At 40.1% G+C, this 16644-nt stretch overlaps 1 pseudogene; it reads right to left on the bottom strand.

Moving 5' to 3' along the window:
- Positions 1 to 1379: 1379 nt before the first annotated feature.
- Positions 1380 to 1496, bottom strand: LOC137094663 (5S ribosomal RNA; annotated as a pseudogene).
- Positions 1497 to 16644: the final 15148 nt, after the last annotated feature.

Raw genomic sequence — 16644 nt, 5'->3', positions numbered from 1 at the left:
GTTGTCTGTTATCTACTCTGGATCCCTCCTATTGTACTACTTTAAGATAAAGGCGCCGTGTGTCGGACGGCTATCATTCTCTACCATCTCTCAGATATGCTCAGGGTTTGACAGTGTGAAGGCTGTTAGCACGAAAAGAAAGGGAGAGAAAAACAGAGGAAGTGGAGTAAAGATTAACAGATGGCTCCATAGCCGAGCTGTAATTGACCGGTGGCAACAAACCACCATGGCTCTCCTTCTTTTCCCGGCATGTAGCCTCTCGTTCTCGTTCAGCCACCTCTGTTACTGTGTGCTGATACATCGGTGTGGTGTAGTGCCGAGAATACATCAGTCTGTGATGACCTCTTCCCCAGTAGCACTTAATTTCATGAAAGAGATATACTGTAGTTTGAAACATGCTGTGAATATATCTATGGCCAGCTTGTCATTTACAAAGAAAAATGTACTTTTGTATTAGGTATCTTTGTTGTGTTTCCTTTGTGTATTTTGTTAGATGAGAGGTTGTCATAAACACTTTGGTTTCATCACAGTTTTTGAAGCAGTAGAGGCACAAATCCCATGTTGTAAAAGATATTAGATATGTTAGATAAACCACTACTGTCTACTTCTGTTATAATTGCCATTAAATTAATGTTGCGATAGCATTTTCTTACCTCTTGTAACTAGATGCACCGAAATAAAAATTCTTGTCCGAAACCAAAAACCGAAAAAGAGGAAACCAAGGCCGAAAACCAAAAACCGAAACACCGAAAGAAAGTATGTCAATTATTAGTAACTGGAACCAATAGTAACCATTGAATTTATGGCTATGACTGTGTAACTTTACTAAAAATCAAGGCATTGCAATTGCATACATTAATATTAAAGTTCAAATAATAAATAAATTACAAATTATGCATACATTTATTTAGCATATAATAATAATAATAATAATAATTCATTACATTTATATAGCGCTTTTCTAGGCACTCAAAGCGCTTTACATAGAAGGGGGAATCTCCTCAACCACCACCAATGTGCAGCATCCACTTGGATGATGCGACGGCAGCCATATTGCGCCAGAACGCTCACCACACACCAGCTGATTGGTGGAGAGGAGACCGAGTGATTAAGCCAATCAGGATAGGGGGAAGATTAGGAGGCCATGATGGACAGAGGCCAGCGGGCAAATTTGGCCAGGATGCCAGGGTTACACCCCTACTCTTTATCGAAGAACATCCTGGGATTTTTAATGACCGCAGAGAGTCAGGACCTCGGTTTAACGTCTCATCCGAAGGACGGTGCTCTTTGTCAGTATAGTGTCCCCATCACTATACTGGGGCGTTAGGACCCACACAGACCACAGGGTGAGCACCCCCTGCTGGCCTCACTAACACCTCTACCAGCAGCTACCTGGTTTTCCCAGTTGGTCTCCCATCCAGGTACTGACCAGGCTCAGCCCTGCTTAGCTTCAGTGGGAAACCAGTCTTGGGCTACAGGGTGATATGGCTGCTGGCAACAATGGAAAGTATAATATAAAATTCAGACTAAAATGTTTAACTTGACCTCACTCGTGTTCATTAAATAATATTGCACAAGGCCTACTGGCCTGCAGAAAGGTACAGAAATTAAATAAAGTAATCAAATGTAAAATAACGGCATATTTAACTGTTTAAATTAAAGATTAATCCTTATTAAACTTACAAAAGCTATTCAATCAAGAGCAGTGAGTGATGTCCTTATCCTTTGTTTGACATTAAACAGACAGGAGTAAAGGCTACTGCCCCTTTAAGACCTAATCCACGGTTATGCGTCATCTTTCTTGGCTGTATACAGTTTACTTAAGATATATACAGACTATGTCAGCTTGGATACTCATTAAGATAGACATGTTGACATACTTTTTCTGTGAGTTTGTCCGTTTGAGCGCAAGACTTGGAAGAGAACTCAATATGTGTGCACTTGTGAGGCGTTTGCGCGCTCTCGGATGAGTACAGATATAAATCTTCTCACAGCGCCAGCTTCTCACCTCATTCGCATTCGAGTCTTCTGGCTCTACACCCGGGTAATGTCGGAGAAAACGACTGGTCATATTCGAACATGCGGCAGCACTCGCATGCATTGAACAAAGTTTACAAAGAGAGACAGTTTTGCCGTTTTTCTTTTATTATTGCTGTTGTTGTAATGAATCACTGAGGAGCCAGCACGTGTATCCATTGACAGAAACATAAACAAAGCATTATTTTCAAGTTACAACCCATATTATAGATGCGTCATCAGATGTGAGATGAACCACATACGTCCACACCGCAGATGTTGCTTTTTAGACAAGCACGTGGAGGTCACGGTTTCTGTTTGCGTCATCGCAACATTCTGGCCGTATTGTTTTGGTGATAAAAATTTTTCATTGGCCAAAAAATTCGGTGCATCCCTAATTGTGACCTATTGTCAAAGTGAAACGGCTTCTCAGAAAAGAAAACAAGTTGGATGGGACTTGATTTTGTCCATTGAGAATTGATTGGATGGTTGTGGTTTGCTTTTGGTAAAGGTTGTTCCACCCTCGCTCCATTAAACACATCATAAGAGAAGAGATGTCACTGCAAGAGGCAGACAGTTATTTTGATTAAAGATTTTGAGGTAAATAAAAAAAAAAAAAATTATATATATATACTTATAATAAATAATACAACTATAATAAATACTGCAATATTCCATAAAAAATAAAAATTGACCATTTTGATTTAATAGTGATTTAATTTTTTGAATTGCTAAATGTCAGTTAATTTTAGTAACCCATTATAAAATGTATTGTTACAAACAAATTGACATTTTTTGTGTGGCTTTTTCTACAGCATAACAGGATGACAAGTTAGTGATCTCATTCCATTCTCGCATTCCACAAGAACGCCCACAGAAACACATGGTGTTGTCGGGTCTTGCCCCTTGTCAGACTTATTGTTGGGCTTGGCTTTGGGACGAAGTTGGGCTCAGGCGTCAGCTCCGACACAGGCTTCATGGCAGGCTCGGGCTCTGGCTGCTGGACCGTTCGATGGTAGGCTGGGCTCTGGGTCTGATATTGGACTACAGATTTGAATTTAATTTTAATTACAGATTTGCATACAACTTTTGTGACATTTTCTAAATGTCGACTAAAAAAACGTTTGCGAAATTACAGTTTCCATTAACCGCTGTTATGCAACTAAAACTTTTTTTCTCTTGCGATAAGTCATTTCAGAAATTATACCATGGATGTTGGTAGGTTTATGTACGTATATCCTGGCCACCGCACTAGCAATTATTTTTAATCAGAGACATAGGCGTTTTATCCAAGATTTAATGGCAAGGAAAGCACCTTACACTTGTGAGTGTCATGTATGTTCAAGGCCTTCAAAATGTGCCATTTTTTTTGTTTAGAATCCAGTATTTGGTAACACTTTATTTTAGGGTTCAGTTATTAACTATTAACTAGTTGCTTATTAGCATGCATACTACTAGGATGTTGACTGTTTATTAGTACTTATAAAGCACATATGAATGCCTTAGTCTTCATTAGCTCATACTACATCTCTTAATCCTACCCAATAACTAAACTTAAATGTTACAAACACTAACCTTACTAACTATTAATAAGAAGTAAATTAGGAGTTTTTGGAGGCAAAAGTCGTAGTTAATAGTGAATATGTGTTCCCCATACTAAAGTGTTACCATCATCTGTAAAGAATTATAAACTTGTATGTATGCCAGATGACCTGTAAAAAGTTTCCATTTGAAATGTATGGGAGTTTTAACGAAATTGTTGCGTTTCCAGTGGGTGTATTTTCAATTCACGATTTCAATTTTAATTTGTGCAGATTGAAGGATAATGGAAACACGGCTAGTGTCTTCCTCCACTGGACAGACGGTGTAAATGGATTCACATCTCACCAACATACACTCAACGTATACTGCAAAGCACCCTTGAGGACCTTCCGCAGGCAGGTCAGGGGAGTATCATTATAAAATAATATTATTATACATAAAGGTGCACTATGTAGAATTTTTGCAGTAAAGTATCCAAAACCCACCAGGCCAGTGTTATATATTTTGTTCAGTTGAGTTCTCACAATATCCCAAATGTTTCCAACTACTTGTACATTTTGAGAAAATTGCTATTTTAACCGGAACCGGGACGTCTGAGGGAGTCGCCTTTCAATTACGTCACAACTGCGTTACCCTCGGTTTCCTAACTAAAATCACAAAATCACAGTGTTTCAAACTTCAGTAATCTCCCACATTTTGGTAACAGGGTTAAAATTAAATTAAGTTTTGCAAATCTACATTTCCTGAAGGTTAAGCATCTCTTTTAACTGCTCATGTGTTGGAAAAAACGGTAAATATATATTTTTTAGATTCTAGTTTGTACCCTATTCATGGAAAGTGTCCATAATTCATAAAGGCAAAGCGGGGGCATTCTATGACACACACGCACACGTTCGGTGCCAGCCAAGGCAAAATCCATCAACACTAGACTTTGCCCTTCGCTTAACATTGCTGCTGGCCAAGAAAAAAGAGCAGGTAAAATATTTGTTTGTAGATTAGGACTTAAATCAATAACATTTAGGACTCAGAGCTTGACTGCTGTAATGGAAACTGACAGCATGGGAATTAGAATTTGATAATGACAACCTGATATTTCCTCCATTGGCGGAGGAGCCCCCATGCCAGACGAGTGTGTGTGTGTGTGTGTGTGTGCGTGGGGCTTTTCCCCTCAGCTTCCCCCAGGCGTTTCTTGCTTCCTGTAAATCTCATCACACACTCAAAAAAGATTCTCAGAAAGCCTCCAGGCCGTGAAAGGTGTAAAGCTCAAACCACAACAGCAAATAAAGTAAAAATTCATCTGTTCATAAAGCCCTTTGCATTGCCCTCAATGAAGATGTGCTAAAGACTCCTGAAGACTGTGCTGAAGAAACAGGGCATGTGTGATGCATGGATCACTCGTTTGAAGTGCAAAGTTCAGATTCTGCATTCTGCTGTCTATACCTTTATACATACATTAAAGGGTTAGTTCACCCAAAAATGAACTTTATGTCATTAATGACTCCCTAATGTCGTTCCACACCCGTAAGACCTCCGTTCATCTTCTGAACACAGTTTAAAATATTTTATATTTAGTCAGAGAGATTCTGCCTCTCCATTAAAAACTTATGCACGATACTGTGCTTTACCAGAAGGTCCAGAAAGGGAATAAAAACATCATCAAAGTAGTCCATATGTGACATCAGTTAGTAAATTAGAATCTCTTGAAGCATCAAAAATACATTTTGGTCCCAAAATAACAAAAAAAATACAACTTTATTCAGCATTGTCTTCTCCTCCGTGTTTGTTTTCAATCCTTAAATAAAGATTAGAATGGTTATGAATCAGCGTATTGATTCATGATTACTTTCTGGCAAAACGTGCAGCAAAAAGACACAAAACCAGGCCTGGTGCCAGAGGGGGTTAGGGGAGGCTTGTCCATGGACCCCCATGGACATCGCTGTTCCGAACTTGAGACGGACTTGATAATAGCGTGTCATTTTCTCACTCAAACCACTGCCACCTGCTGCTGCTTCTGCATTTAGAGGGAAAAGCTGCCCATAAATGCTTGTCTAGGATATGTAATCCTCGTAATCCTCTGTAAGAATTTGTAATAATAGCATATTATTAGCGAAAAGGAGCTAGCAAAAGATCCAGTGTGCATCTGTATTTGCACTTGATTTATATTTGATCAAATGATTACATTTCCAACGTGTTTTCGCTTCGGTGAGTAATGTAGCCAATCACAGACATGTTTGTAGATTTCTACAACGCAAGTGGCCAATCACAGGTGTTGAATTTGGAATCCACTCACCGCTCGAGTGTTTCTCCAGGTGCTGAGTTCAGTAAACGCACGCGTCAATCCTCTGTAAGTGCAGACATTGGTAAAATAAGAGATTCATTGTATACCAGCTTCATTGATTAATTTTGCCGAACTTTGTGAGATTGCGTTTATTGAATGAGTGACAGCTTTTAGTGATTATAAAGGGAGCTCTTTGAATGATGTCTAGGCAATATAATAATTATTAATTGGTTATTAATAGGTCTATAATATTTTCAGAATTTGAGTATTCTTGTTTTCCATTCTAGACAAGCAGCCACATACACGCTTCAATACACTGACCCATCCTCATATACATGCGGGATTAACTTGAAAAATGTGATGAATGACAGTTATAAATATTCATGTTGAAATCAGGCTTATAAAAATGTAAGGAAAACACGTATACTGGCTGCATGTCATTATCCATGGATCACGGAATCTTTGGTAAGTTGTAAGGATCACTATATCGAGCCCAAACTTTAGTTTAAACTGATAATCGTTTGCTCTACTCGTGTGTTCCTTTATTAACTCCAGTCACGCAGCAGCTCTTCTGCCACCCAGGTGTTAGACACAGGTGGAGATGGTAAACTAATCAGGGATAAACAAGAACAGGTATAGACATGACAAAATGTAATTGTGACATTACACAATTACATTTCCTCTTGGAAAGGCGCAGTGAAGACAACAAAGTCCATGAAGTAGCAATGGAGCAGAGGCTTCAATGGAGGGTGTGGAGCTTGTGACAGACAGGCATCTGTAGTAGGCGGGCACCCGGTACTGTGGTGGAGCTGAGGGTGGGAGGGTCTAGGGCGGAGTCCGGACTGCAGAGGCGGCAGAACCCTGGGGCCGATCGGCGGAGATGTCGAAACCAAAAGGGCCGACGGACCAGGGCAACATCGCAGACCTGGAAGCCTGCCGCTGAGCTACTGGCTCACGGGACTGAGGCGGCAATGGGGACTTATGCCCCGTTTCCACCAAAATTACCCGGAACAATTTGTACCAGGAACTTTTTTACAGGAACTTTTCTTCCCCCCAGACCTGCAGCTGTCTGCGTTTCGACCGCGATCTAAAGTTCCGAGAAGATTAGGCAAATTAGTCCGGTGATAGGACTGCGCGCGACTGTTCCTTCAAGTCAGTGAAGGACATGTCTTACTGCAGTAATCATTTTTGTGTGTACCGACTGAAAGATGGACTATTTACATGAGACGTTATCTAAACCGATCTGGTGTTTACATGTGATGACTTTCAATCTCAATCATTTTGTCACATGCAGTTTGTCTGCCGCATCAAAAATGTCAATACTGTTTTCTCCAGCAGCTGGAGTGTGTTTACTGTAGCCATAACAACTCTTAACGGCCACCAGGACTAATACAGTATTATATAAGCTATTTATTTGTTGTAAAGTGTAATAATCATCTCAGAAAAAAAATGTTCTGTCAGGCTCAGTTAAAGTAAAAACTGCCTGGGGCAATATACGCTGTGTCATTACTCCAACATTATCTTCATAACTTACGAAATAAAAAGTTTACCCCTCCGAAAAATTAACTTTCCTCTCTTGTCAACATGAGCGCGGCGCGCGCTGTCACGTCATGTAAGGACGCACAAGTAAAAGTTATCGGTCAGGTCATTTACATGGTGAAAAAAAATTAATAACGAGTATGGAAGAGATTCAAGCTGTGCTGCTTTTGCTGGTTATGTATAGGTTTACGAGGTAATTAACAACGACAGAAAAGAGTACTAATATGCAGATTCAGCAGCATGCAGCATATTCAGAAAGCTTGTAAAGCTAGATGTAAAATGACAATGTATATTATTATCAGCTATTACGGACATTGCACGTGGCGCGCGCCATTAGACAGAGCGCAAGACTGATATTTACTGAACGAGACTGAACCTCGCAAGACTTTTAAAAATGCCTGTTGAAATAAAATGCTAAACCAATCAGCATGTTCAGCGCCCAAGTCCCGCCCTCGAAAGTTCCTGAACTTTGAAAAAGTACTACCTCGCGAGCAGGGCCGTTTGGAGGGGGAAATATTTACCCGGAACTTCATTTAGACCCTGGTTCCTGCGGTCTAAACACACGAAGTACCACCCAAAGTTCCTGGTTCCTGGGTAAAGTTCCTGCGGTGGAAACGGGGCTTTAGATGACCAGAATGACAATGTGGTGAGGGAGCTGTGGTGAGATGATATGCTGTGCATCGACCACCAGAGGCCGAGCTGTAGTGACGAAGGAGCCCGGCGGAGTTTCTGGGCAGACTGGCTACGGAGGAGTTGGAGGAGTTGAAGGAGCGGTGAGCCGAGGCAATGGTGATAGACTGATAGGCCGAGTATGGTCCTGGAGGCTCTAGCTGAGGTTGTGGCAGAGAAGCCCGAGGTGCAGATGATGAGCCGCATGGAGCGAGCGGCGGGGGTAGAGTCGGGGAGCTGGACAACACCAGTGGTGCCGACGGATCCAGGGGACTGGCTGTGACTAGCAATGAAAAACGGGATCAGGAGAGGCATGGAAACAGGCTGAAGATTTCCAGACGGGACTGGCTTCTGGAATATATATATATTCCAGACACCAGAACATGTGATGCTGTAACGTGAGGCATATCTGAATTTACTGATTGTTTAAAGCTACACTGTGTTTCAGTTTATTCTTAGCTAAAAACACTTAGTTCTTTCAAAAATATATGTGTTCAAGTTTATAATATGCCATTGAAAATACATACGGGTGAGGGTTCGAATGCCGGTCGCCATGTTGCCCCTCCATCTTGAAAGTACAGTAGCCAAAGAGGGACATACCCGTAAATTCAAGCTTCACTTTCCGGGTTTTAACACTCGATGGCAGTCATGAACGAGGTCAAACTGGAAGCCGTGTTAATCTTGGACTAAATCGGCCACCGTAGGAGTTAAAACGAAATCGGAATTGAGAGGAACAGCAACTAATAGTCACTGGATGGTCATATACCTTTACACCGCTAGATGGGGGAAAATATCACACAGTGTAGCTTTAAAAAAAAAAAATATTCCAAAGTAGTCCAAATTACATTTTTATGAATATTACTAGGGGTGACCCCTAATAGTTGAAGATTCGATGCATCGATATGCAGGACTGGATTCGACCACTGATCTCATGGTCGAATCTTCGCGGATGTTATGAAACGAGGATCATACCATTTTGGCAATATGGGGGTGCTCAATATTAGTGTTATAAAGACGTGCCGCAGCGCTGAAGGATCGGCCCTTTAAGGGCACTGAGCTTCGCACCGGACGCGCCGCGGCTTTAAAATTCGAACACATATACACCGACGGCGGCATTCGACGCCTGTCCGCGGCAATTAAATGTATATTTCCCTCAAATCGTGAATGTACATGCTGATTTCACCCTGTGCTACAAGATCCACTCATCGTGCAGCTCTTCTGTCAGAAGTCGATTCAAAATTGAGCTCGCGTGTATATAATGTTCACGTCTGCCTGGTGTGAGATACCTGAGACACGGCGCTGAGCTTCAGTCCGGTGTGCGACCCCTTTAGGCACAATCGGCTTAAGAACGTGCATATAAACACACTCAAAGTGTTCTTTTCCTCTCTAGGCAGGTATTTTTTTAGGTTTATTTATCAAATGTCCTTTTTATATATTTGTGTGATGTTCTGTTTCGATCGTGGCTTTTAAATGTTATGAGAGAACGGTTAATTTACGAATGTGTAGTATAGCCTAGTTTTGATCACTTTATTAAAAGAGGTGGTTGTGTGCCGTGTGTAAAGTAAAATTAAAATAGTCTTAGCCTCCCGCTGACTAGTGTCCTGCCCTTCCCAACCCGTTTATACCGTTTAGACCATTATTTTCTGGTCTATGGTTTACACACACATAGATGATTCGACTATCGGTCGACCATAGAGAGATTCGAAAATTCTGATTTGAATGTGTAAATCCTTAGTCGGGGACACCCCTAAATATTACTAAGATAAACCTTTTTTTTCTTCTAAATAATGATCACCACTAAATCAATAAGACAGCAAGGTCAATGAAGATTTCATATTGTAAACCAATGGTCTATTTGCAATGTTCCTGAAGTTGTTTTGCTATCAGATTGCATCTGAGAAAAAACTATTACTTGTGTCATGCTCAATAGGAGGTGATGAATAGGTTTCATTCAACCTTTTTTGGGCCATTTGTGTGATTTGATTTGATCTCTAGATTTATGATTTATGACAGCATCCTTTTCACCCATGTCTCGAGTCGAGATGTAATCCCATAATGCCTCTGACATCACCATGGAATCACTGCATTCCCATGTCTCCATGGCTACCACGTGCTAACTAGATGGCCATCATCCAATCGCCAAACTGAGATGTCCATCCACATATTTCCACCTCAATGGAGCATACAACACACTCTCTCTCTGCTTTATTCCCTCTCCATCTTTCCCCATAGGCTTCACACGAGGCACATTTTGAAAAATTAAACTACTCCCACACCTTTCTCCATCTGTCCTCTGTTGATGCCCCCCCCTTGCTTTTATACATTTATTTTCTCATCTCTCTGAGGTGCATCTAGATTCCCCCTCGGGCCAAATGCTCCACCAAAGGTCAACGTTGGTGAGGGCAATAAAGTATCTGAAGATACTTCTCTAGCGACTGTTAGAATGGGCCCATCAGACAGAGGAAGGATTTATGGCCTTCAGACCTATGAGAGAGGAGAAGCCTGAAACTCAGGTAATTATCCACCCCCGACTGCGACTGCCAGCCTGGGGCACAGAGATTGAGAGCTACAGCTGGAGTGCAGTGGTCAGGAGAAACATATCTGTAGGGGAAAAATAGAGTTTGGCATGTGTGCATATGTTTATTGTGAATAAAATGCATAAGATACAGATCAATAATGTTAGTGATCATATTGTATTATTATCAAGCGGCAACCTCTTACAATCTCTATTGAAGACAAAACGGAAGTAATGTAAACTGCAATTCCAGGCTGCAGGCTCCAGAAGGGAGCAGAATCTCATTGAGCCCCATGTTAAAATTCCCAAATTTACAGCAGAAAAAAACATGTTTACAGCCTGGTACAAATTGTGGTTTTGGTCTATACGGCTAATTTTGACCTTCATGACAACTCTGAGGGGGGTGCATTTTTTTATAACTCATTCGTTTGCATTTTATAACGCCTTAAAGTTCTGCATAAATAAGGGCGTGGTTACTTTGAGTGACAGGTGGATAGCCATTTATAGTCATTGCGTCACATAAGCTCCGCCCACATCCCGCCTCTTTGCCCATTTTCTGTTATCTGGAAGTGACATACGATGACGCGCTAGCAAGATGGCAACGGCCATCTTGTCTCTACTTTATACTTCAGATCGGCTTATCGGAATCCTATGGGGGACATCACAGACACTACGTCCATATTTTTTTTTACAGTCTATAATTATTATATACAGTCAAAACTAAATTTATTCAGACACGTCAACATTTCCTCACATTGTCACAGTTTATTCACTGTAGTTTAGAAAACGGTAATAAAATATGACTAGTATTCTGTATTATGTAACTGTTACGCTGAAAATACAGTGCACGCAGAAATGTCATCACATTTCCTCGTCTTTGACCCTCATGCCATCCGAGATGTATACAACCCTTTTATGAACACAGAAAAATTAATTACATCTGCTAATGAAAACTCATTTGGGTTCCTAAAAGTTGAAGCATCAAACAGCAGCTAGAGCAATAATTACAGTAATCCATACAATCCCAATGGATGAATCAATGTCTTCTGAAGTGGTCGAATCCGGTCCTGCATATCGATACATCGAATCTTCGACTATTAGGGGTCACCCCTAGTAATTACCGAAAGTTATGCTGTAAATTAATTTTACTTACGTAGTACTTTCCAGGCAGTATAAAGCGATACCGTACATAAACCATTAGTTAATGTTAAACAATAATAATATTTATTATGAAAAGCAGTGCTTTTTTATAGACCATAGTTTTACCCAAGTTGTCAAAATGACAAACTTCATAACAAACTTATGGGGTGTACATTTTAATGGCAAGGTTGTGAATTGTAATCCCCTACTGCTCACCCCTCCTATACGAATCACATATAGAAGCTATGGTGGCCGACACAGGACAAAAATGTCATCGTCGGAGAGAGCAGAGACTGACTAGCGCTCTGTAGAGAAAGTTTGTCCCTTTAGGGCTACTGTCGAAACATGACGCCGCAAACATGGCGATTTCACTGTAATTAAACCTGCGGTGTAGATAGAATGTATATAGATAGATATGTAGATAGAAATGGCTAATTCTAAGGTAATAAAACATAATGGTTCATTATGGAAGGTCTTTATACACCACTGAAAACATATTTACAGTATGTGTATTATGTTGCTTTTCTGTCAATAGATCAATAGAATAGATAAATATTACACACTGTACCTTTAAAGAAAAAATATGTATGTGTAGCGGATGAATTTTAAACATCTCTAAAGGTTGTACAGTACTAATAAAAAAGTATTTTTGTTTAAATATCTAAAAATCTTTTAAACCTCAACTAAGCTGTGTAAAACAAGAAGAAAAAAACCAAACAAACCTTTACCGCTGTAAAGTCCAGAATGAGCCACTTTTACAGCTTTTTTAAAGTGCTTTTTTCTCTGGGGAGGAAATTTGCAGTCTGAAACTTACAACATGTTTTCATAGTATGAACTGTTTATTCTCAAAAGATGAAGGGAAATTTCCATCCTCATCTTTAACTCAATCTTTCTTTCCATGCCACTACACACACAGTCTTCTTTTCTTTTAGGGACAGTCCTTGAAGCGCTGACCCCCCTCTGTGTGTTTTGTGAGTTTGTGTCATTTCCGTGTTGTGTTTACTCCCCACCTGCCACATCGAAACCCTCCCCCCCACAGAGAGACGCCACCTCGCCCCAAAATACCAGTCGCTTCTCACTGCTCATCAAAACTCTGCCCTACCTCCTCACTATGCTGACCTGCCTCTGAACTGTACACATCTCTGCACGTCTCCTCTCTTCACACCATCCCTCTCTCTTCACGTTCTCCAGTGAGAACCCCCTGTCTGCTCCGCCCACGCAGCTCTAAACTCACAGTGGTCATCCATTCTCTCTTGGTTTGGTTCATTACCTAACGAATAACTGCCCTCATATCACAATGATCATCTGAAGCATGCATTAACAGACCCTAATGACATGTAATAAGATTTCTTAGCCCATTAATAAAGGTTCACTGCTATAAGCTTTAAAGAGCAGAGGTATCGCTGTTTTCACTGTCTGCTGCTGACTGTATCATTATGGAAACTATTAAATTAGCATTGATGGGGCGAGGTAAGAGGTTCAGAACATTTTAAAGCATATAAATGACACAACTAATATTTAAAAAATATTGGATTGCAAAAAGTATTATGAGTGGTATAAAAAAAAATGCTGGGTTGTTTTAACACAAATTTGGGTCAAATGTGGACAAATTCAACAGTTGGGTTACAATTTTAAATAACAAATGTAACCCAATGGCAGGGGTTGTCCATATTTGACCCTAATTTGGGTTGAAGCAACCCAGCTTTATTTTAGAACTCATACTTAGAGATTTGAAAAAAGACATGCAGATTATCGATCTGTCCTTACTATTCAAAATATTTGTAAAGTTTGATTTATTTTGAATATATTATTACAAGTAATAACAATTTTCTGTTTTAAATGTAATATATTCATAATGGCAAAGCTGAATTTTCAGCATCATTACTCCATACTTCGGTGTCACATGATCCTTCAGAGATTATTCTAATATGATCTGCTGTCCAATAACTTTTTGTATTATTATATATGTTGAAAACAGTTGTGTTGTTGTTATACTTTTGTGACCCCCCCCCCCCCCCCCGATGTTAAGAAACTGCATTTATTTGAAATATTATTATTATTATTATTATTATTATTATTATTATTATTATTATTATTATTAATATATATATTTAAAGTCTTTAATGTCATTTAGTTTAATTTATCCTTGCAGAATAAATATAAAGTATTAAAGAATACATGGGGGGGGGGGGGGGGGGGCACTGACTCAATCTCATATCAATCTTAAGTACCTATAGAGTAGTATTGCATCCTTCATATCTCCGAAAAGTCTTTAGTTTTATCATATTTATAAAAGAAAGATAGGCTGTACCGAGTCTTTCCGGAAAAAAACAGAGCGGATTGAGGTGTATCATGTGGGCGGAGCTAAAGAATGACGAGCGTGCAGCTACAGCACGAGAGCTTCTGAAAGCTGACATCCTCAATCGTGGAAAAGAAAACGTTACCCTAATAAACCATGGCTATCAATCCGATTCAACTAATACAGATATGATCCAGAATCAGATCCGGAGGCTGAAATAAATTGAACAGGAGAAGCAACAACATCAGGACGTCTGTCTCTGTGGTATGTACTGTATTTAGTGCCCTGTCAACACTTGTGTGTGTTTACTCGTGGTTTATGATGACATGATTTGGTTTATGGACTATTGTATGCAAATAAACCTTAGCAGTAGCAAGCAAAACGGTTTTGCACGTCAGACTAGTGCGTCAGACTAGCGTCAGACTTCCAAAGCAGGAACATGAACCTTTATCGCTGGGACCGCTCCGTCAAAAACACACTTCTTTGGTATGATTTGGTGAAGTCCTGTGACAGCAGTGACCATGGAGATCCACTTTTGCGACACGACTGAAACGTAATGTGATGCTTCCCGTCATTTATGCGTTCAAATCGGTTCAAATGCAGCGCTGCCTTCCCGGAATGCTGTGCTGAAGCGTTAAAGTCGCTTGACGTCACCCATAGGAATAAAGTGGAGCGCGGCGCAACAGAAGTGTTGCACGGACGAGTGGATCTGCACCTGAGAGCAGTGTTTATGGTCGTCGTGCATTTGCTCTCTTGCTATAGTCACGCGCACCCTTCCGGGAGAAGTGTCCGTATGGCCCATACAAGGACATTCCGCCTGGTTGACGTCAAGCGGACCCATACTCAAAAAAAACTCTCCGAAACTTGTGAGAAACCAGAAGGAGTATTTTTGACACAGAAATACTCCATCAAACGTCAATTCTAAATGTTTACCAAAACCTGGAAAGATTCCTTTTAAGAGGCCATATCTACTATATTTATCACAAGAGTTTTGGTGCAGTCTTTGGACAGTAAGTGCCTACCTAGCACCTTGGCAACCCCTAGCAGCCATCCTCAGCTTCAATAGTTGGATTCCAAGGAATCCCCACCGCCATTTTGAAGTGCGTCCAACTTATTTAAAGTTGCTGTATATACGTTTTTGACTATACTAAAGCATAAAAATACCATAATATGTTTGCAGATATTTAGGAAGCATGCCAAGAAACGTGATAACGCACTTTGCTATTTACCCAATACTATTCCAAACACAGGTTGCCAGTTAGCATAAAACACAGCGTATTGCTGCCATGGAAGCCAGTGAACCAACCGGGTCAGAGATCACAGATTCTACCCAACCTAAAAAGCCTTGGCATCCATCTAAAAATCCCCATGAATGTAAGCATATTAAAACGTGGATAAATCAACGTCAAATCAATCTACATCTCCTCGCCTTCCATTGTCAAATACGCTCGTTCCTGTTGAATTTGGACTGCAGTACCCACTTCAACCACTAGCTGGCAAGCTTACCTACAGTACCTTTAAGTAGATGAGGAAAGTTTATTTGGACAGATCCTCAGCCCGTCGATTTTGAAAGAGAAGCAAGTCGGTAACACTTTAGGATGGGGAATATGTTCACTATTAACTATGATTTTGCCACTATAAACTCCTAATTTACTGCTTAATAATAGTTAGTAAGATGGTGTGTGTTATCAAGTTTAGGTATTGGATAGGATTAAGGGCTGTAGAATATGGTCTTGCAGAATAAGGCATTAATATGTATTTTATAAGTACTAATAAACAGCCAATATATAATGCACTAGTTAATAGTGAGAATTGAACCCTAAAATAAAGTGTTTCCAGCGAGTCTACTCATATTAAGCAGATCCATAGACCAAATGCAACAAGATTTTGACGTCCCAACAGCAACTTGCATGTTGGGCTCCATGATCAATGATTTAGGGCGTTTTATTTAAACCCATTACAAGGGTTCTGCACTTCAAGTGTGCACTTGAGCAACTTAGGCAATGACGGACATCCGAGTTAACAAGACTAAGGGAGGTTAGTGAGGGAAGAGCATAAATAAGTGGACTAATGCAGCCAATATCTTATTTTCCCACACCAGCTCTGTTATTTTAACCTCCTCCTCTAGAGGGTACTATTGATGGAGGTTCATTATTGATGGATTGTTTGACTTTCGTGCAGCCCACTCGGGGATATCTCTTTCCAACCCACTCTTTGTCTCCAACGCCAAGCAGATGTCTCAGTAGACCTCATGGTTCCAGCCGTGCATAAACTATGTAAGTAGTTGCTGAATGTTTGTAAAGAGAAAGAACAATTTTCCCATCTCTCAAATCTTCATCTGTAACTGTTGTGGGTGAAGAGCACAGAGGTTCAATAAAGAGCCGCCACAAAAATAGTTTTACAGATTGTCTGGTGCATATTACACTAAAATGACAAGAACTTTCTCAAAAAACCTCCAATCTTATAAGTAGCAAGTAAACACAATATTTGTGAGCACAACTGTCTACCAGCTTGATTTGTCTGTTTGTTTAATTTGGAATATTATTTAAATTATATAATTAGGAAATATTTTAAGATGAGTATTACAATTGTAAAATTGCTGTGCATTTCTTTTCTAGTTATATACTTTGTAAAGCCTTATAAGTT

This window comes from Pseudorasbora parva, chromosome 12 (assembly GCF_024679245.1).
Source record: "Pseudorasbora parva isolate DD20220531a chromosome 12, ASM2467924v1, whole genome shotgun sequence".
Classification (NCBI taxonomy): Eukaryota; Metazoa; Chordata; class Actinopteri; order Cypriniformes; family Gobionidae; genus Pseudorasbora; species Pseudorasbora parva.
Note: the sequence above shows the minus strand (reverse complement) of the source record. Positions and strands in the feature narration are given on the sequence as shown.